Genomic DNA, 24,364 nt, shown 5'->3' with positions numbered 1-24,364 from the left:
CTCTTCACCCTCTGCATAACTACCATCCTAGGAGTCCTTTTCTCACTTTAATAACTTTCTTTACCCTTCTTCCTTCTTTTACAGTCCTAGTTATTCCATGGCTTTCCTGTTTTCTTTTGCTTTTTATGGTAAATGCTATCTGTCTAAGCTTGAACAGGTTATTTGAGATATGTTAAATATTTCTCACACCTCAAAATATCTATGTTAAGACATCAATTCACTGATGAAATTTGGGTAGTTTCTAATTTATACCTCCCGAAAACTCATGATCTAGTTTAAATTGTTGTAAGCTTTCTTTTATAGTGGGTCATTTTCTCTGTTTTTATGTACTTAGAAGTAACATTGTTGGATGTTCAAATAGAAAAATCTTTAATATTTCCCAGTTGCTCCTCAAAGTAATTTTTACCAATTCATGCTTCATGAGAAGTGTAAAAGCAATTCCTTTTAGGTTATTTTTCATTTAGCATGCGAGGCACACTCAATGAGCACTTTTAATTTGGAAATTTGTGTCTTTAGTTCAACAAAATATCTGACAGCATTTCTTAATGTTTGTTACTCAAAATTTTTACTTCTTATATAATTAATAAGAAAGAAATGTGGGTCACCTACACATAATTTTGGGGTTTTGTTTAACTCTCTTTTCATTGCCATTTTTTATTTTTTTAGCATTTTACTGACATTCTTCAGTCTTTTATGACTGACAAATTAAATATTATATATATTTATAACTATACAAAAAATGTTGAAATATGTATACTTTATTCTTTTCTCTGCTTCCTGTTCTCTTCTTAGTTCTTTCCCAGCGTTCAATGCACAGTTACTGTCACTATGTTGAACTAGTTGCTCCCATCTTGCTAAATTTGTGCCCTTTGACCAATTATATTTCTCTTTCTGGAAAATTTTCCAAGTTTTTCATAATATTTTTGTTGCACACCTTTAGCTTGAGTTATTAGCACTTTTCAATATTCTTTTTAAATTCTATTTGTTGACAAATGATTAATCAAATGTTGTGTTTGCTACCTACTCTGACCTGACTCCCACCCTTCTGTATGTCAGACAACTGTAATAAAACATGACCAGAATCGAAGCACGGACATGGATGAGTGCTGCTTTCAGGCTTGCTCTCCAGATTCCTAGTTATCTACCTTGGTTATATCTTCTAGTACCACCTGCTTAGAGGAGGCTCATTCCTCCCACATCAACCATTAATCAAGGAAATGTCCTATAGCTTTGTTTATAGGCATATTTGATGGAGGCATTTCTCAATTGAGACTGCCTCTTCTCGAATGATTCATTTTGGGTCACTTTGGGGAAAAAAAAACTGTTGGGGAGAGCTGTGGGCTGTGTTCCGGCCACCCCAGCTCCTGGTCGCCTAGCTAGTTTATGTCCCAAAATAACAACACACAAACTGTATTCTTTTAAACACTGCTTGGCCCATTAGCTCTAACCCTTACTGGCTAATTCTCATATCCCGATCAACCCATCTCTAAAAATCTGTGTAGCATCAGTCTTACCGGGAAAGATTCAGCATGTCCAACCTGGCAGCTTGCTTCATTGCGTCTGCTCTGGAGAGGAGCGGCATCGCGTCTGCCCCAGAGAGGAGAGGAAATGGCATATGAGCTCACTTCCTCTTCCTCCCCGCATTCTGTTCTGTTTACTCCACCCACCTATGTTCTAACCTATGAGAGCCAAGCAGTTTCTTTATTATTTATCCAATGACCTTCCTCCATCAAAAACCTAACCAACACACAATAGAAATCACCTTTGAAGTCATAATACTAGCAATTTACCAATTATGCCAGTGATTCCTATCACGTACATTTACTATGGGATTGAGTAATCTACTCAGGGTCACCTTCATTTGTACTTACTGGCTGGATCACACAATCTTTGAAGGCACAGCTTAAATTCTCACACCAGTGGAAGCCTTTCTAATAAGTCAAGAAGCCTTGCCTTTTACATATTGCCTTCTAGCTTACTTCTTTACAACTTGAAAGTTGTATTTGTCTCCAGACAGACCAGAAGCTATCTAAAGGTAAAACTTTTCCCCTCACATTAAGCTTGTTTTTGTGTATTTAGTCATCTAAAGTTATGTCATGAGTTCTCAAATCTTTATTTAAGCCTTCATAGAATAATATAATAAATTAATAAAATTAGTAATTGTCATGGTATTCTCATATTCCTTACACACCTATATCTAAACAGAGCACTTCCTTTTAAAATAGTTTTATTCATTTCTCATATATCAAATCCCCATCACAGTTTCCCCTCCCTCCATTCCTTCCAAGCTCCTCCACCTTCCCTCTTCCCTAGATCCGCTTATCCTCTGCCTCCCCTCAGAAAAGAGCAGGCCTCCCAGGGACACAGAATAACAAGCTATAGTAAAACCAGGCACAGACCCATATATCAAGGGTGGACAAGGCAACCTAGAAGGAGGAAAATGGTCACAAGATCAGACAAAAGAGTTCTCTTCCTACTGTTAGGAGCCCCATAAGAACACCAAGTTACACAGCCAAAAAATATATGGAGAGGACATAGCTCAGGCTCCTGAGGGATCCATGACTCTTACCTCAGGCTCTGTGACACCCTATGAGCCCTGCTTAGTTGATTTTGTGGGTCTTATTCTCATGTCATCCTCAAATCCCTTGCTTTCACATTCTTCCTCCTTGATGAGATTCCCTGAGCTCTGCCTGATATTTGGCTAGACATCGCATTGCTTTATATTCATGAACTCAGAGAAGCTATGGTTACCTGCATAAGACCTATACAACCTGAAAACAGAAAAAATTCTGGCATTCATGGTGGAGGTACTCTCCACACACCATCCCTTACTGAAGAATTATGGGAAGTCGATAGCTACTGGGAGGGAGAGGTATTCTTCTTTGAAGGTGTGGTCACTAATAGTCTCTAATAGGTTTCCATGTTCCAGTAGATGGCCCTGTATTCATACACATATGGGCAGCACTAATCTAATTAATAGCTCCAGATGGTGCTGAAATCTAGCCATAATCTAGAATGAGAAAAATATTATCTTATTTAATACAAAAGATTATTCAGTAGATTACTGTATGCCCACCTGCATTTGTATCTTTTATTTACTCCCCCACAAAAAATCCAGAGAGATGAAGTATCTAAATATCAATTATGCACAGAAATATCATACAGACATAAGGAAGAACTTTCTCTCCATAATTTTAGAAAAAGATCACTCTAGGTAAGATGTAAGTCATACAGTCACTAAAATTAGAATAAAATAGTTTTGTCTAAACAAAATATTATTTAATTCCAACTGGCAAAACCCACCATGAATTAAATAAAAAAAAAACCTGCAACTTAAGACAAATACACCATGTTCTAGTTTTTAATGTCCTTAACCTACATGAAATGGTTGTAGTTATGTCTGAAAACACAATGAGAATAAACACAAAGATTTGAAATAGTTAAGACATAAAAAGTAGCTGCTAAGAAATCAGAATTCCTTAGATCCCTAAATGGAATCAAATCATGCTGCCCAAATACATGACTTTGCATTTGAACTGTTTTCAGGTGAATTCAACAGACATAGGGAGCATTGCTCTTTGCTTGCCCACCCACCTAAAATGATTGCATGTATTTCTTGTAAGAAATGTTTCTTCCTGCACCATGAAAAGGAAAGCGTTCTTCTTTTTGGGCACAAAGAATTAAAACTCCTATAAGTGGGCACAGATATTGCTAAAATCACCCTTATATCCAGTAGCTTCCCCATGTATTTCCTAATCATTGTTTCACAGAAGATCACTACAGAGTTCCAAGCCTTTGTTTGAAAACTTGTCCACAATTTATGGCTTTGTTTCAGTGGTTTATAAGCCAGCCTGGTGTGGTGACATATGCCAGTTATGTAGACTCAGACAAAAAGGATGTTTGAGATACAGTTGATTGCTTGTGTAGCATGCACAGGTCTCTGGGTTATACTCCAACACTGAAATATATGGTTTACTACATCTGACAAATTCTTTGATTATTCACTTCTTTTCTGTACAAGATTTAGCATGTGTAAAATATTAATGTCAGCAAAAATTATATGCATTTTCTCCTGATTATTGTCCTTAGTCCATGTAATATGTAGCTTCAGTCACTGATCCTAAAAGGACAGAAGGCAAGTTTTCCTTCCTAACACACTCAAAAGAAAAATGAATAATAAAGTAGAAAAATGTCATTTTTACTTTCCACACTGACCAAGATTTTTGAAAGCTGAAACTTCTTTGATGACAGAAATAAAGTATGAAATAGGTTGACCTATTATGAAAAATTTCTCTAAAAACATTGGGGTAGCTTTCTCAAAAAAGAAAGCAGCACTTCCCCTAGAGATAAACTGAGACTTCTGAAGTTTATTTTTGACAAGAATGTTTACTGAAGTATTGCAGTAGTCAAAATATCCATTAAAAAAGAAAACTAATATATAAGGGAAACTTATCATTTACAGTATGGAATTGTTTTTAAGTTAGTGAGATCGATACCAACCAATTATGACCGACTTCCCATATACAGTTTTCATTAAAAATCATTGTATGTAAAGAAAAGGGGAACATATACATGCCTACTTATATGCACTGATCATATCCCAGAAACAGGTTACCAGATCCAGTAATAACATGAAAAAAAAAAACAAGAACAAGGCAGAGAAGAATAGGATAAGGTATTTTAAATTTTGAAAAAGACTTGTGAATTTTCTATTCTGAAAGTTAAATTCATAATGTGGCATACATGCTGATGTTTGCTATGAACCATTATGTGGGTGTTTGAGGTGCACCAGGGCACAGACACATTATTTCAGTGATGAGAGTGTTGAGCCAGTAACCTCTGCTCAATGAATCTTAACTGAGTTATCTTTCTTTTATTTATGATATGGTAAGAGCTTTGACCACATTTAGAAAAGAGAGACTTGCATTTACTTGCCTGTGTTGGTGTGTTCCACCCTTAAGAACATGCATCTCTGGATATCATCTCAGTCTCTTATTGCTGTGTTACCAGCAGTCACAGCCATGCTGACAGACAGGACTCTTGAAACAACACATCTATCATTCTGGTAATTTGCATGGGAAGGAACGTTGCTTGGAGAGAAGAAGAGTTCCACAGACAAGGACATATGGTATAGCCAGCTTAGCATGGGCTGCCCATCCATCCAGAAGAGCTCTGTCTGTCCTGTCCCCTTGGTTACCCTCACTGGCCACTTGACTATTCAGTTGCCCTTGTTATTGTAATCCTGCAGATGGCCATCTGTTCTGCTCGCAAGGGAGACCTGGCCCTGGGGAGACTACTCGGCTGCCCTGAATAGTGCAATCAGGTCAATTACACCGCTGCTCCTTAATTGCTTGTGACGGCTGGGCTATTGTACTTGAACCACCAGTAATTTCCAGTTCATTGTGGCTAAAGAATCTGGGCTAATAGTGATTCCAACCTGTTCCCCAGGGTTCCTGGCATCACTCAGCTTGCACTACTGCTCAAAAGGCCGGGCTCTGCTACACACACTATAGGCTTCTGAATCTCAACCTAGAGTTATACTGCCCTACAAAGAACAAAGCAAGTAGAAGCATCATTTAAGGACGTGATTCCTTTTTAGAAAGGCAGGGTTAGCATAATGTGCACAATAGCACTAAATTGTCCTTTGAGAAGCAGCCTGCTGCAAGGAACACAGGTTGTTAATAACGGTGATGATGAAAGTGACCATAATTGCTTACTCTGTGTGTGTGTGTGTGTTTGCATACACGCATGTGTGAGTTTTTAATTTTGGAATTATCAAATCCATAGATAATTAATGTGAAGAGCTTACTAAACCAAATTTAGGAGATTCTGAGAAATTTCTGATAGAATTGGATTCCCAAGATTTTACATTTGAGAAATTATGAGCCTAAAAATATAGCTCAGTGACAGAGTGCTTGATGAACATGTTCAAGGCCCTGTGATCCCCAGAACCATGGAATAAGAGAGAAGGGAGATAAAATGGTAAAGAGCAAAGAGAAGTGTGTGTAGGAGACTTTTATTCATTGTGGCCTGGAATGAACGAATGACTAAGTGGAAAACGCATCGCACTCTCAATAGTGAGCTTCCTTTTACACAATGACACAGTTGATGGAAATGTCCCAGGTGACTCATTTGAAAAGGCTTGTTTCCAACAAAAGAAACATCTTCAAGCTTTTACCAAGACTGACGTTATAGGTATGGGTAAGTCCCTAGACAGCAACTGAAGATTTTTGGTTGTGCTTTTTTGTTGCTTTTTGTTTTTTGTTTGTTTTGTCCCAGTACAATAAATTGGATTAAAAGCACATGATTAGGAATAGAAATAGAGATGGTTTATTGAGAAAGGGAAAACAATCATAGCCAATGAGAGGGCTATCAAGGAGGGAAACCCTGTACAATGAGGATCATAACTCTTTATAAATCATTTACACAACACCTGCCTCTGCCACCTTTGTACACTACAGCTTTTCTCCTGAGTGTGCTGCTTGCTGTATGTAGCCCAAGTGGGGAAGGGTTTCCAGTCTTTCTCTGCTAACTGGACTCTTCCATATGTTAATTTTGGTATCTCTCACATCAATCCCTAATCACTAAAACCATTCCACCACAGACATTTGTGGCCCTAAAATTTTTCCAGAGGAATAAGAAGGTGATGAATAACTAATCTATAATTCTTCTATGTTGAGTATTAGTGGCCCTTTCAGAAGAACTCAGTTTAGTTTTTGGTACCTACATCTGGCTCAAAACAACCTGTAATTCAGGACCAGAGGATCTGACTCCTCTTCTGGTTTCCACAAGCACTTATACAAACATGTACATATACATACATGCACACACACACACACACATACATACACATTAAAATAAGTATATATGTTTATATATTTAAGAATAAATATATAGTATATGTATATATTTAAATACAGGGTTTAAGTAAGAGTAACATAATTATGCAAATTGATGATCTTGGGGTAAGAGCCAGGAAAGTCATGGTCATTCTTGCTTCAGGACAGTCATTCTATATAGATTGCTTTGAGAGGTGTGATCCTTTGAATTATTAAAAAATAATAATACTGACAGCTATATGAATAAATGTGCCAATATATAAAAAAACAGCTTTCAAAAGAATCAAATAGTGAAATAGATTAAAAAAGAATGAGGGCAAAGTTGTAACCATTGATTACCAAAAGTGGCAAAGAAACATTTTAAAGAAAACCAAAATGTAAAGTAGGTTACAGCTACCAGTGGGCTTCTAAATGGATCTTATTTCTGTGTTATGTATGGTAAGACTGATGTTGTCTTGCATGACTTTCAGTGACTCATGTGTAGGCTTATGAAACTTGAAGCTGTTTTGCTTTAAAATGTATGGTCTGATTTTGTTTTTGTTACTCTGCATTATTGTCATTTGTTTCACTTTTGCTATAATTTTCTACTAAATATTTAAGGCCATATAGGTAGCCAAGAGTTAACTATTTTTTAGTTTATCATTAAGAATCATTGCCAGGCAGTAATGGTGCACGCCTTTAATCCCAGCACTCAGGAGGCAGAGGCACACAGATCTCTGAGTTTAAAGTCAGCCAGGTGTATAGCATGAGTTCCAGAATATTCTGTACTATGTAGAGAAACTTTGTCTTGAAAAGCCAAAACTAAACTGAAACAAAGGATTAAGTTGAGGCTTTTTAGGAATTCTCCGGATGGTGAGAGGAGCCTCATGGCTCCCTTGGATGTCCTCTACTCATTGTGTCTTCTGCTGAAGTTTGTCAAGGTCTCCATGTTTAGCTGAGTTCCTTTGGAATCATCCGGGAACTTTTTTCTCCATGTTAACTCTCCTCTTTGTAGGATGTTTCCACAACCAATCTGAACAAGAGGTCTGGTGACTCCCTGGAGCTATAGAATACTTGGAAAAGTGACCCTTGGGACCTAGCTAACCTGAGGGTTGAGGTCAGAATATTGTTCTCTTAAGTCCTATATCCACATGGACTTTGACCTCCAAGTATGGAGATTCAAAATCCAGAAAGTCAGTTATACCAACTTAAAAAAAAAAAAAACATGGATGTGGGGTATTTTAATCAATCTGTGGAGGATGATATTGAACTGTGAATTGACAATTATTGGTCATTTTCTATAACAGTCAACTGAACCTGTCTGCTAACGTTGTACAAAAATGAAGTTATTCTCTTTATATATAAGACTAGAGGTTTGACTTTATGCCAATTATGAGTATACATCAGGGACTCAAATCAGTAGAAATCAAATGGTGTAAAAATGTGAGACCTAGGAAAGAGGTGTCACTTTAGTCACATGAGTTATACCCTGAGGGCCTAGAAAGCATAGCAGTATACAATGGTCAGTCAGTCCCACTGTTACCTTTCATGAGTGGGAACCAAGGCCAAAAGAATAGAGTATGCTTAAGCCAACTCTGGAGTCACTTCAATCTGATGAGTGTCAATAACCATAACTTTGATCTAATCAGCAGGAACCAAGCTTTATTTTTTAACAAGAAGCATAAATCACGTCCATAACTTCTATGTTTCTGATTTCATGGTTTTTCTGTCATATTTTAACCAATGAATTCAAATTAACAAATTTGTTAAAGACCAAATCTTATAACAGGCACTTATCATTTAAAAAAAAAAAACAAACAAAAAACATTTTCTTATTATTTACATTCTAAGACAACCAAAGCAGGGTCAACATTTTAACAATTTTGCCTTTATATCATGTGCATAACCTGTATACTTTGACAAATAAATATATCAATTACTCAAAGATAGCCCAAAGCCTAAGGATGAGTCATTGTCTCAATTCTTGGGTTTCAGGGACAGTAGACAGTAGAGTCTAACAAGATCATCCTTGTAAGCAACCAAAAGCTAACTATCTTTTACTTTACTGTTAAGGTTAGCAGAGCACAATTGTCATGAAGATAAGCTTGTACCCTGAAGCAGGAGTCATAGCGCCTTAACTACTTTATTTTACCAACAGCAGGGACTTCTGAAGACAGAGCTGAAACTACTTCCCACTAAGCAACAATCTGAGACTGCTAAATTGCATATATTCTTTGTTTTTTGTTTTAAATTGGACTAAAATAAAAGGGTTTGTGGCTAACTTGAATTTTAATGCACATGATCACTTACCCATGAGCCACTGAAGTCCCATGTGATCAGTGTTAAAATATAAGCACACATGGAGGATCTAAACAGATATATAGTTGTATGTAAAGACAAATTTAAAAACAACAAAATTAATAATTTTGCTAGTTTTAAGTTAGACTGTCTATTGTATTATTTTGTACAGCATTAAGGAATCCCCAGTTCAAATATTCAGTGCTTTTAATGATGTGATTCTCTACATAGATAAGGTAGAAAACTTGATTTTTTTTCCTAGTATAATCTGAATATTGATAAGGCTTTCAGTGGGTTGGGCATCACTAAAAGCTAGGCTTTAAAATGGCTAACTTCCCCCATTTAGTTTAAGTGGGACAAGATAAAAAAATCTTGAAAAATCTTTATTTGAAAGCAGGTAGAATGGTAATGCTTTTATATATTCATGTTATCAGCTAAAATTTATCTTTAAAAATGTAAGATGTTAATTACTATAAATATAACAATAACAATAATTTTTATTTTATACAGAGTAAGTTTATTTGATTTTGTTTCCTAGAATTATATCCTGTAGCACAATTAATAAAATTCCAGAAAAGGATATTGTGGTTTAGCCTGAAGGTCAGAAAAGCAAAACAGCCAGTCACTGACTCTTACCTCTACCTCAGTCGGAAATGGTGATCCTGCCTACAGGAATCTAAGAAAGAGACTGTGTCTGAAAGCTGTCTCCTCCCATTTTATATTCCTCTCTAGGGCTGGGATTAAAGGTGTGCACCACTACCACCCAGTTTCTATGGCAAACTAGTGTGGCTACTGAGATTAAAGGTGTGTGTCATCACTGCCTGGTCTGTAAGGCTGATCAGTGGGGCTGTTTTATTCTCTGATATTCAGGCAAGCTTTATTTATTAAAATATAAATAAAATATCACTATAATTAATATAAGAAAACTATATACAATAAGTATAATAACTATACATAATATATACAGGCAATAAAAAACATCAACAATATCTTGTCCATTTGCATTTGACAAATTCAGAGGAAATACTCCATATCTATCCTATCTTGGTGAATACAAAGAGTCTTGTACCTAATTTACTTCCTATCATAACTTGCTTTCGGCATCTGGTAAACATGGAAAATCATGACTATCTAGTCTTCAGCTTCCTCAGAGACCCAAGAAGGAAATAATATTAACCGAGTAAGCAGGAAGTGGAAGCAAGCAACTTCCAAAAACTGTGAGAAATGACAGAAACATCTGGCTGCCTGGACAGTCACTTAAACTTCCTCTGCAACACTGGGGCATCTATCTTTTGCCTACAAGTCTCTATATATCCAACAGACTTTCTGTGGAGCATGACATTCTGAAAGGCTGTCCCTCCTTGTCTTGAGAATATTTGACAGTCACTTTTGTGACAGTCTTTTGGGTTTCTGCTATCTAATTAGGGCAGCATACTGTCAGCAGTCAAAGCAAGAACATTTTCTCCCCCTGTAGTAGTTTACTTTTGCAACAAAGAAAATAAACTCCATGTAGGGTTTCATCGATGTCTATTATCTTCTCTGAAGTAGATTCATTCTGCCAGGAGCAGACATGGATCATTGTCATAAAAAAGGTCAATGTTATGAAACATCTTAAATGTCATATTTTTATTGATTTGATTGACCTATAATTTTTTTCTCTGCTCCCTTCTCTGGCTCTCCCCTCCCCTTCAATCCTTTCCCATGGTTCCCATACTCCCAATTTACTCAAGATATCTTGACTTTGACTACTTCTCATGTAGATTAGATCCATGTATGCTTCTCTTAGGGTCTTCATTGTTGTCAAGGTTCTCTGGGATTATAATTTGTATGCTGGTTTTCTTTTCTTTATGTTTAAAAACCACTTATAAGTGAGTACATATGATAATTACCTTTCTGGATCTGGGTTACCTTACTCTGTATCATGTTTTCTAACTCCATCCATTTTCCTGCAAATTTCAAGATGTCATTGGTTGTTCTTTGCTGTGTAGTACTCTATTGTGTAAATATACCACATTTTCCTTATTCAGTCTTTGGTCGAGGGGCATTTCGGTTGTTTCCAGGTTCTGGCTATGACAAACAATGCTGCTGCAAACATAGTTGAACACATGTCCTTGTGGCATGATTGAACATCCTTCAGATACATACCAAAACTGGTACTGCTGGGTCTTGAGGAAGGTAGTTCCCTAACTTTCTGAGAAATCACCATACAGATATACAAAGGGCCTGTACCAGCTTGCACTCTCACAAGCAATGCAGGAGTGTTCTCTTTACCCCCACATCCTCTCCAGCATAAGTTGCCATCAGTGTTTTTGATCTTGACCATTCTTACAGGTGTAAAATTGAATCCCAGAGTTGTTTTGATTTGCATTTCTCTTGTGACTAAGGATACTGAGCATTTGCTTAAGGGTCTTTCATCCATTTTAGATTCCTCTGTTGAAAGTTCTCTGTTTGTTTAGGTCTGTATTCCATTCTTTTCATTGGGCTATTTGTTCTTTTCATGACCAATTTCTTGAGTTCTTTGTATATTTTGGAAATTAAACCTCTATCTGATATGGGGTTGGTGAAGATCTTTTCCCATTCTGTAGGCTGCCAATCTGTCTGGTTGACCATGACCTTTGCTTTACAGAAGTTTTTAGTTTCAGGTGGTAACATTTATTAATTGTCTCTCTTAGTGATTAATTGTTTCTCTCTGTGCTACTGAGGTTATATTTAGGAAGTAGTCTCCTGTGCCAATGGGTTCAAATGTACTTCCCACTTTCTCTTCTATGAGGTTCAGTGTAGCTGGCTTTATTTTGAGGTCTTTGATCCATTTGAACTCGAATTTTATGCATGGTGATAGATATGGATCTATTTATATTCTCCTACATGTTGATATCTAGTTATGCCAGCACCATTAGTTAAATATGCTTTATTTTTTTCCATTTGATATTTTTTGCTTCTTTGTCAAAAATTAGGTGTTCATAGCCATGTGGATTAATATCTGGGTCTTCTATTCAGTTAAATTGGTCCTCCTGTCTGTTCTTATGCCAATACCAGGCTTTTTTCAGTACTGTTGCTCTATAGTAGAGTTTAAAGTCAGGGATTGTGATGCCTACAGAAATTCCATTTTTGTACAGGATTGTTTTGACTATCCTGGGTTTTTTGACTTTTCATATAAAGTTGAGTACCTTTTTTTTTGGTCTGTGAAGAATTTTGCGGGGATTTTGATGGGCATTGCATTGAATCTGTAGATTGCTTTTGGTAAGATTGCCATTTTTACTCTGTTAATTCTACCTACCCAAGACCGTGGGAGATCTTTCCAATTTCTGGTGTCTTCTTCAGTTTCTTTCTTCAAAGACTTAAAGTTCTTGTCATACAAGTCTTCCACTTGTTTGGTTAGAGTTACTCTGAGATACTTTATGCTATTTGTGGCTATTGTGAACGGTGATATTTTTCTGATTTCTTTCTCAGCCCTTTTATCGTCTGAGTACAGGAAGACTACTGATTTTTTTGAGTTAACCTTGAGTTACATTACTGAAAGTGTTTATGAGTTGTAGAAGTTCTTTGGTAGAATTTTTGGGGTCGCTTATGTAAACAATCATATCATTAGCAAATAGTGTTTGACTTGTTTTCCAATTTGTACCTCCTTGATCTCCTTTTGTTGTCTTATTGTTCTAGCTAGGACCTCAAGAACTATATTGAATAGATAAGGAGAGAGTGGACAACCTTGGCTTGTTCTTAATTTCAGCGGGATCACTGTGAGTTTTGTTCCATTTTGTTTGATGTTGTCTGTAGGCTTGCTGTATATTGCCATTATTATGTTTATGTTCTTTGTATCCTTGTTCTCTCTAATACCTTTATCATGAAGGGATGTTGTATTTTGTCGAAAGCTTCTTCAGCATCTAATGAGATGATTTTTTCCCATTTGTTTATATGGTGGATTATGCTGACAAATTTTTACAAATTTTCATCCCTGCATCTCTGGGATGAAGCTGACTTGATCATGTTGAATGAGTATTCTGATGTGTTCTTGAATTAGATTTGCCAGTATTTTATTTAGTATTTTTAAATCAATGTTCATGAGTGAGATTGGTCTGTATTTCTCTTTCTTAGTAATATCTTTATGTGGTTTGAGTATCAGGGTAATTGTGCCCTCATAAAAAGAATTTGGCAATGTTCCTTATGTTTCTATAGTATGGAAATATTTGAGAAGTAATAGTATTACTTCTTCTTTGAAAATCTTATAGAATTCTGAGCTGAAATCATCTGGTCCTGAGCTTTTTTTTTTGGGGGGGGGTGATGACTGTTTCTATTTCTTTAGCAGTTATGGGTCTATTTAATTTGCTTGTCTGGTCTTGATTTAATTTTGGTAAGTGATATTTGTCCAGAAAGTGGTCTATTTCCTTTAAGTTTTCCAATTTTGTGGAGTACAGGTTTTTGAAATATGACTTGATGATTCTCTGGGTTTCCTCTGTGTCTGTTGTTTTGTCCCCCCTTTGTTTCTGATTTTGTTAATTTAGATATTTTCTCTCTGCCTTTTGGTTAGTTTGGATAAAGGTTTGTCTATTTTTTAAATTTTCTCAAAGAACAAACTCTTCATTTTATTGATCCTTTGTAAATTTTTTTGTTTCTATTTTGTTGATTTTCAGCTCTCAATTTGATTATTTCCTGTCATCTAGTTCTCTTGGGTAAGACTGCTTCTTTTTGTTCTAAAGTTTTCAAATGTTCTGTTAATTCATTAGTGTGGGATTTTTTCCAACTTCTTTATATAAACATTAAATGCCATATTCTATAGAACTCTGGAGTGTTTGAAGATGCCCTTTCTAAAATATATTTGTTTGACTTTGAAAACTTACCTCATGTGGCTAAAAATTCAATTATAATAGATGACTAATTACTAACCTGCATCCTAATTTAATTATTCTAAACAGTTGATAATAATTTTCAAAGACTAGAAATTTGCATTACATCGTTAAATGAACTGTATATGTACAATACAGCTAAAGATGATTAGAAATGTATGTACAGTATGTTTTAACAAAATTAATATAAAATTTGTATCAATACATAAAATTTATATGCAATATATAAAAGCCCAATTCAATGTAAAACATTTAAAACTAGTACTTGTATTTTAAAAGTAGATTCAATAATATACCTTTTTACCTTATCAATATGTCCTGTGATTTTTAATGTGAAAGAGAAATTTAACATGAAGATCTTTGACAAACATATCCATCATTTTCCATTTGTCACAGCCTTAGTAAAAAACCTACATTGAACATTTATATATTCAGAGTTTCTCTGGAAGCAAATTCACAGCAATTAGTCTAATTAGAGTATTTTAATGAACATTACTTAGAGGCATTTAATTAACACAAAGCATTTTATGTCTTAATATTTTTGTTACCCATGACTATTGGACTAATGAAATAAAATCTTAATTAATTTCCCTGGAACTTGTTTTGCAAGAAAAATTTTATCAACATCAATGTGTTCAATGCTAAATTTCACAGCTTAATGAAACTTTTATCTTGCATCCCCAGTGAATTTTGTTTTATATAAACAGGAACATTTAAGGCTTTAAGAAACATGTTATTGGCCCAAAGATACCACTTTAGTAAGTTGTAAGCAGGTATGAGTACCTCTATTTACAACTATATACTAAACAGATCTTTAAATCCATCCCCAAAACTCACATTCACACATATCAAATATACATTTTAAAGCAGCATACCAAAAAAATAAATAAAAACTAATAATAATTTTAGCATAAGATGAAAATAAATGAAAAAATCTAAATGAGCACAGGTTTTGTCCTCAGTTCTTTGGAATAATGAGCACATTTGGGTTTTGTTCTATGTTGTCTGAACATAGAATGAAATATAAATAATCACATAAAAATTGTTGCAAACACACCTAAAATATAATAACATTGAAAAGATAAAATGTTCTTATGACTGTCTTTGAAGGGAACAAAACGGTGAGAGGTAAGACTGACTTTGTTTGTTTGTCTGTCTGTCCACTTGGTTGGTCACCTTTCATCCTGCATGGAGTTCATGTCAGAAGTTAATCCCTCCCTTTGGGTCTTAGTTGTTGAGTAGCATAAAGGCAGTGACCATCAGCTGGTAGATTGTGAGTCCTATGATCCTCTGTATTACTAAAAGTTCTTGGGGTAATATAGTTATTTGTGTTAATAAGTGTAGAAATAATCTTTGTGCAGAAAAAAGAAAAGAACACAATAGATATGGCAAGAAGAAAACATGTTCTTCATTTGTGGAGCCAGCAGGAAGGCAAGAGCTTCTTACAACATGGACACAGAACTTGAGTTTTTCAAAGTCCCCATGAAATAAGAGAAAATCAAGTAAGCAGACAGATTTCATGAGTACTTCTTGTTGTGTGATATCTATGTCTTCAAAGAAGCTTCCTAACTTTTCTTTATATTGATGATGGTCCTGGCTGTTGTGTCCCAGGACATTGTCATGTGGTTGGCTATAGAAATGGAGACATTTCTATGAGAAAAGGAAACCATTCTTAAAAGCAACAGTGAGTTGATGCATGTATCTGTTCCAGCAGCCCAGCAGATATCTTCAAAATAAGCATTCTCTCTTTCAGATGCTAATCTAAGGAGGTTACGTGGTCTTACATCCATTTTCATGACAATGCAAAAAGTCCATTAACTTACAGCTTACTTCTATTTTTGCATAAGAGTGATGAGTTGACCCAGATCACTCAGTTTTCTCCAAGCCTTTCCATGAAACAGAATGCCAATAAAAAATGAAGAGGTTTACTCATGGAGATGCACTGGGCAGCATTCTTGACCTTTAAATATACATGAAAAAAAAACAGAATTATTATTTATATCAAGAATACCAGGGAAGAAGAAAGTCTTTCTCCTTCACCAGTATTAGATTCATTTGGTTAGAGTCTTAAAATCAGGAATGATAGAAAGCAGATTATTGTAAGAAGTGAAAATATAAGTTTATTAATATGTTCATCATAAATATGTACAGAAAGACTTAGTGATGAGGAATGTGGACTTTCATAATAGCATAAGAAATCTCAAGTGTAATACATGTCTGTAATCTTAGTATTTAGGAGACTGCTGCAGAAGGATCCTGAGTTTCAGGCAAGCCTGAGCTATACAACAAAGCCTTATAACAAGAAGGAAGGAATGGAGGGAGAGGAAGAAAAAGAAAGATGAAGGGATGGATAAATGGAGTGGTAAAAGAAGGATAGATTTTTATAGATGTGACAAGATAAAATAAAGACTTTAAAATATTGAAACCCTTATGAACTAGTAATAAGGTTTGTTGCAGTACAATCTCTGATGCTCTCTCTTTGACTAATAAGGGTCTAGAACTTTGTATAGGAATTAAGCTCTGGTTCTTCCTCATAATGAGAGTTGAATTTGTCTCTATTAGTTTATGTTTAGAATTTAGGCAAATAGGGAAAGTGGATATGTTTTTTAAAATCTGTTTCTACTCAGTTGTGTTGGTTTATAATAATCAACATGACCATGTGGCATATTTTGGGATAATGTATTATGCTATTGTCCATGAGCAGTCATTAAAGAAAAGAATAGCTTCCCAAAGAAAGCATGTTGAAACAAAACCCTGTTCCTACATATCTGAACACCATTGTATATAAAAACACTGAGACATAGGAGAAAACCCAGGAATAACCTTTGCATACATGATCGAGTGATCAAAAATAATAGCACTGTAATTCAATAGAGGATGAATGGTATCTACATGATATGGTACTTAGATAATAGGATATTCATATACAAAAGGACCAATAGCTTCATACCATGTACAAAATGAACTTAAAATGGATCAAGAACCTCAATTTAAAATAAAAATCATAAGACTTCAGAAAAAAAGAGAAACAGAGGAAAGCTTCATAATTGTGTTTTGGAATGATTTCCTGACCAAGTCACAAAAGTACAAACAACACAGCAACAGCAAATAAATAAATAAATAAATAAATAAATAAACCCTACAAAAAAGTGAACTTTATCAACATTTAAAATCTACATATGTAAAAGATAATAACAGAAAGGAAAGTAATAAACATATAAATGTAGGATTACTATCTAGTACATATAAAGGATGTCTTCATTCCAGTTGATGCAGAACATGCCTCCCAGGCTAGAAGCCCTGGGTTTGACCACCAATGTAACATAAAATGTCACTGTGGAATACTCCTGCTGTCCCAGTACTCAGAAGGATCAGAAATTGAAGGTCATTCTCAGGCACACAGCAAGCTTGAGGCTAGCATAGGATGCATGAGATCCTTTCTCAGAACAATGAAATAAAATATTACTGATGAGTTAATAATGGGCAATAGACTTAAAGGAAATTTTTCTAAAAACAAAAAGAAGAAGAAAGAAGAGAAAGAAAGCTCTTAAAAGCAGTTATATAAATAAGTAAGCACATTGGGGCTCACAGAGACTGTACCACCAAGCAGAGAACTTGTATGGGACTGACGTAGGCTTTCCGCACATATGTTACAGTTGAGTAGTTTCGTCTTCCTATGGGATTTCTCAGAGGGAGCAGAGGCTGTCTCTGACTCTGCTACCTGATTTTGGAACCTTGTCCTCCTACTGGGTTCCCTTGTTCAACTTTAATAGGAGAAGAGGTGCCCAGTCTTACTGAAGCTTGATATACTATGACTGCCTAATATACATGAGAGGACTGCACTTTTCTGAAATGAAAGGAGAAGAGGTAAATGGGAAGGGGAGGTTGGAGGCAGGGACTGGGAGAAGATGAGGGAGGGGAAAGTTTAATGGGCTGAGAATTAATTTAAAATTAGTTAATTAATTAATTTTTTAAAATTACCAAAAAGTCAGTGTCACAGGGTTTCTCTTGCTGTAAAGAGACACCATGACCACTGCAACTCTTATAAAGAAAAGCATTTAATTAGGACTGGTTTACAGTTTAGAGGTTTACAGTTCCATTGCCATCATGGCCAGAAACATGGTGGCATGAAGGCAAATATGGTACTGGAAAGGTAACTGAGAGTTTTACATCTGGATCCACAAGCATCAGGGAGAAAAAGTGGCAGCTCACTAGGCCTGTCTTGAAGTTTTGAAACCTCAAAGCCCATCCCCAATGACACACTTCTTCCAACAAGGCCACACTCTCTAATAGTGTCACTCCTTATGAGCATATGGGGCCATTTTCATTCAAACCACCACAGTCAAGCATAGAGCTGCCTATAATTTTCCTATATGCCTATAAGTTCAGTATTTGAGAGGTGGAAGTAGGAGGATCAGGAGTTTAAACCAGTATCAACTATCTAGTTGAAACTGAGCATGCTGATGAGTTACAAGACAGCCTGGGCAACATGAGACACTGTCTGAAAACAAACAAAATGTGTGACACTTTTAAGATCACTAAAAATTAAAAAAGCATAAACTAAAACAATTTCCCAATCATAAAATAAATATTATTGTAAAAATTAACAAGTGCTAACAAATGTGTAAAGAATTTTCCAAGCACAGCTGATGGGGGTGGTAAACAGTATGAGAGCTGTCAAACAGATACCATAGAGGTTAGCAAGGACGGATGGGGATTGGGGTTATCATGTTCATTGAGCATTGAGTTGAACTTGGGATTTGGTCAATCTGCACCTTCAGAACTCACCACAGCTATTGAAAACTTGAGACAGCTTTTAATAAATTACTGTGTGCAGAGACCTCTGGAAAAGCATGGAAACTTCTATGACCCTAGTAGGTTATCTTAGCTGTGAGGACCCTTTCAGATGGTTGATACTTTGTCAGATCTGAAGAATATTCTATAGGCTTTCTTGGTCTGGTTTTGTATTGTATTTTTTCCTTTCTTCCCTCTCTCTCTCTCTCTCTCTCTCTCTCTCTCTCTCTCTCTCTCTCTCTCTCTCATTTTTTCAAAACAGGGTTTCTCTGTAGCTTTGGTGCCTGTCGGGAACTAGCTCTTGTTCACCAAGATAGCCTCAAACTCACAAAGATCTGCCAGCCTCTGCCTCCCAAGTGCTGGGATTAAAGGTGTGCACTTCCAACACCCAGCTGATTTTTTCTTTTATAGATATAACTCCCAATTGAAATTCTTGCACTCTTAATCCTATCTTAGTTTCTGATTTCTAACCAACTAGATGACTGAGCCATTGTCCAAAAAAAACAGACTCGTAAAGTAGAGGGATGTGGAATTAGCCATTCCCTGTCCAGTTGTTGTGATCCAGCTGCCCTCACTCCCCTTGACTGACAGTGGAACTTCCTTGTGGTCTGTAATTGACAAGGATATTTGTGTTCTTTCTGGCTGGTGGGGCTCCACAGAAGGAGTAGAGGTATAAAAGGTTGCTGGGCAAAATAAAGGTTGCTGTTCTTCCACCTGAAAAGAAGCCTCCGTGTGTCAATCCCGGCACCCCCCGCCAGTCTTGGCTATCCAGGCTGCGCTGGCTCCAGCAGTTGATAATTAGAAGCTAACCCCTATTGGTACATGGCACACAGATAAACCATGATATAAGGGACAGAGTCAGTTCCCACAGTCTCCACTGGTAATGATTTGAGATAACGTTTTTACCGTGGAAACATGCTGGATGGTAAAATTAGTCTTCCATTTTGAAATTCAGAGAAAGAAATGAAAACTAGGAAGTGGCTTTTATGGCTATGGAAAAAAATGCAACACACACATAGATAATGGAATTGGGCTATCATTTCTAAAGCAATTTTTTGCCCTACAGAGAAAGCATGGCATGTGAAGGGAAGTTAATGAGTTGGAGAACTAAGGTAAGATATGTTAGTATCAACTTGCCAAGCATTTATCATCTGCACTTAAGTTTGAATTGTTGCAGACTTTTTCCAAACTTCAAATGGTGAATGTTTGGCTGAGAAATATCTGTTTAGCTAAGGAGTCAGTCACTTTGACTGACTATGAGTTTAGGGGAACCTGGGAAGTCAAATTCTTGGTGTATGTGTCAGGAGTAGGAGGTAGTTATCCACATACATATTCCCATTTCTGTACATCAGTTCTGCATTTCACAACTAGGACCATTATCTTATCAAAGCACACCAGCAGACATGTCCTCCTCTCATTGATTCAGAAATATTGCTGAATGAGCTTAGTAGAAATTAATTATATCAGAATTCATTTCTTAAAATATGAATCTTTAATACGGAAGTTTTAAAGTGAATTCTCAGAAGTAAAACAACAAAAGAATTTATCTAGAAATATAATTACTATATTAGTGCCTATAGCCCCCAAACAATCAAAATGTCCAAAAATAGAAAACTCATTAAATCAACTGGACTACTCATTCAAAATGAAAGAAATCAATCATGAAAAAAATATTATTTAGAAGGGTAAGGACTTTGAGTAAAATCTAAGCCAGAGGCTCTCCCTCTTATAGGACAGTAAAAAAGAGAATCAGAATAAGAAAAAAAAATAGACTATTCCAAAGAGAAAAAGAAAGAAGAGTTTCTGAGTTCCACAGATAAATTAAATGTGAAGGGTTGGGAGTGGGGTGGCAAGAAAAAGATACTGGTGACACAGAATAAACCCAACAGACCTTCAAGACCCACAGCTCCCTGGTAATAGTAGGTGAAGCAGGAACTATTTTCAAGAGGCCTGAAAGATAGTGACAAGCTGAAAGCTCTACCTCCTCTTCTATAACATCCACATAAGTTTCCCAGCACACATGTGGAGCAGCTCAAACCATCTGCAGCAACAGCTTCAAAGAATCACACACACATACACACACACACACATAGAGGCATGTACATTTTAAGTTAAAATAAAAAAATAATAAAATGGAGGAAAAAAGAATAACACATACAATAAACCATAGAATTGTTTACTGGGGAAAAAATTGGCAAACTCTTATTCAAACTAGCTGAAAGAAGAAGTAATCAATTCAACAAAATTGGAGATGAAAAGTGAGGTGTTAATATGTATTCCAGTGAAGTTCAAAGTCTCTGATGAACATCAATGTAACATTTCTCAAGAAATTTCTGAGAAACCATATCCAGAAAAAATTATCAAGGTTATACACAACAATCAAAGAGGTTTTCATTCCATACATGAAAAGTTAATACAACAATCCATATCAAAAAGTTTAATGTTATGCATAAATAAACATGAGGACAAAAGAAATTAAACAGTCATCTAAATCAATACAAAATAGTTCTTTGATAAAGTTCAAAATTAAAAGAAACAAATTTAAATAGTATAAAGATTACACATGACAATGACATAGGAACAGGGAATATTAATACTTATAATAAAATTATATATATAATAAAAATAAACAGGAAAAATAAAGGCATTCCCTTTAAGATAAGCAGTGGTGGCACACACCTTTAATCCCAGCACTTGGGAGGCAGGGGCAGGCAGATCTCTGTGAGTTCAAGGCCAACCTGGTCTACAAGAGTTAGTTTCAGGACGGGCACCAAAAACTACGGAAAAACCCTGTCTTGGAAATCAAAAAATAAATAAATAAATAAAATAAAAAAGAATATGAACAACAAAAAAAGGCACCCACTCTATTTACTCTTATTAAATATTGAGCTGGAGTCCTACTTAGGACAGTATAACAAAAGGAAGAAAGTGGGTACAAATAGGAAAGGAGAAACTTTAATTATCCCTACTTGAAAATGATATTGATCTTCTAATTAAAAAACACTAAAGACTCTAGAGACTCTCTCAGAACACTCTTAGATCTAATAAACAAATTCAGCATTGTAGAATGTCATAAAACAAACCTGTAAAATGTTGGTATATGTGTCTGTACTAATAGTAACACATTTACCAAGAAAGACATCATGGAAAAAATAATCCATGGTAGCTTCAAAAAAATGCCTAAGAAGGGCTGGAGAGATGACTCAGAGTTTAAGAGCATTGTCTGCTCTTCAAAAGGTTCTGAGTTCAATTCGCAGCAACCACATGGTGGCTCACAACCATCTGTAGTGAGGTCTGGTGCCCTCTTCTGGCCTGCAGGCATACACACGGAATATTGTATACATAATAAATAAATAAATATTTTTTTAAAAAAAATGCCTAAGAGTATCCATGCTTTGAAGGTCTGAGTAAGAGATTTGGATTTTGTTTTAAATTAGTGATTAAAACTCTACCTTTCAGTAGAGTAGAGGATCAGTTACTGGGGTATAAGGAGAGTATGAAGCTTATTTGTGGTTAGTTTAACCCCAACATCTAATCTCATGCTTACCTGCAATGCAATGCAAACCTCTGTGCAATAAAACTAATAAACAATCAATACTCAAAATCAATCTTCTTTCATTATAAGCCATTTATGCTTTGCAATTTGAGTATTTTCTTCTTAACTAACATATCTGTAGAAATAGACAATATATCCAAAAACATGCTTGAGAGGTGATTCAATAGGTAAGAAAATGATCTGCTCTTGAAGAGGACCCAAGTTTAGATCCAAGGACCTAAACCAAGCCTAATACAACCTCCGGTAACTCCAGCTCCAAAGAATCTGACAACCTCTTTTGGTCTCTGTGGGTACCTGTACATGCTTGGCATGCAAATCCAACAAACTAACACACACACACACACACACACACACACTTAAAAGAAATGCCCAAGAGCAAATATAACCAAGTAAGTAAAATACTTACAATGAAAAAAGACAGTAAAAAATAATTTGAAGAAGATGCTAAAATAAGAAAAGACCTTCCATACTCACAGATTGTCAGAATTAATGTTGCAAAAAAAGTTATTATTGTGCCTAAAATGGTCTACAAACTGAACATAACCATCCCCAAAATATCAACCACATTATTCAAAGAAATAAAGAAAATGGCAAATATATACATGGGCACCAGGGGCCCTGAGTTTGGTATCACAATACCTAATTTCAAATTATGTGACAGAGCTACTGTAACAAATAACATGGAACTAGCACACAGGCATGAATAATCCATGGAACAGAAGATAAAGCTTAGAAATAAATCCAAAATCCAATATCCACCTGTATATTAATAAAGGTATCAGAAACATACATTCAAGGAAATTCTCTTTAAAAGACATGCTGTGAAAGCTGATTTCCACATGTATATAAGTACTTAAACTAAGAAAAAACTGAGTAATTATAAATATATAATTCTCATTTTTCATAAAATAAAACAAAAATGTTTTTAAGATATCTAAGATCCAAATGAAAAATAAGAAATCTTGAAATTGACTGGGAAAGCATTTTATTTTATTTTATTTTATTAATTTATTTATTTATTAAAGACTTCTGTCTCTTCCCCACCACTGCCTCCTATATCCCTCCCTGTACCCCAATCGACTCCCCCTCTCTCATTAGCCCTAAGAACAGTCAGGGTTCCCTGCCCTGTGGGGAGTCCAAGGACCTCCCACCTCCTTCCAGGTCTATTAAGGTGAACATCCAAACAGCCTAGGCCCCCACAAAGCCAGTATGTGCAGTAGGATCAAAACCCAGTGCCATTGTTCTTGAGTTCTCAGCAGTCCTCATTGTCCGCTATGTTCAGTGAGTCCAGTATTATCCCGTGCTTTTTCAGACCCAGTCCAGCTAAAGTATATGCTCAACTATGTTCATAGCAGCATTGTTTGTAATAGCCAGAACCTGGAAACAACCGAGATGCCCTTCAATGGAAGAATGGATGAAGAAAGTATATGGAATATATACATATTAGAGTACTACTCAGCAGTAAAAAACAATGACTTCTTGAATTTTGCATGCAAATGGACAGAAATAGAAAACACTATCCTGAGTGAGGTAAGCCAGACCCAAAAAGAGGAACATGGGATGTACTCACTCATATTTGGTTTCTAGCCATAAATAAAGGACATTGAGCCTATAATTCGTGATCCTAGAGAAGCTAAATAAGAAAGTGAACCCAAAGAAAAACATATAGACATCCTCCTGAATATTAACCTTCATCAGGCGATGAAAGGAGACAGAGACAAAGTCCCACATTGGAGCACCAGACTACAACCCCAAGGTCCAAACCAGGAGCAGAAGGAGAGAGAGCACAAGCAAGGAACTCAGGGCCATGAGGGGTGCACCCACATACTGAGACAATGGGGATGTTCTTTCGGGAACTCACCAGGGAAAGCATTTTAAAATATAAACATAGGCTAGAATTTCTTCATAGAACTTAAATGGCACAGGAAGTAATATTAAGAATTGCCAAATGGGATTGCATGAAACTGGAAACTTCTGTGCAGCAAAGCAAACAACATATAAGTAAATATACAGTCCATAAAATGTGGAAGAGATCTTTACCAGCTGCATTTCAGAAA

This window comes from Chionomys nivalis, chromosome 11 (genome assembly GCF_950005125.1).
Source record: "Chionomys nivalis chromosome 11, mChiNiv1.1, whole genome shotgun sequence".
Classification (NCBI taxonomy): domain Eukaryota; kingdom Metazoa; phylum Chordata; class Mammalia; order Rodentia; family Cricetidae; genus Chionomys; species Chionomys nivalis.
This window is presented reverse-complemented; position numbering follows the sequence as displayed.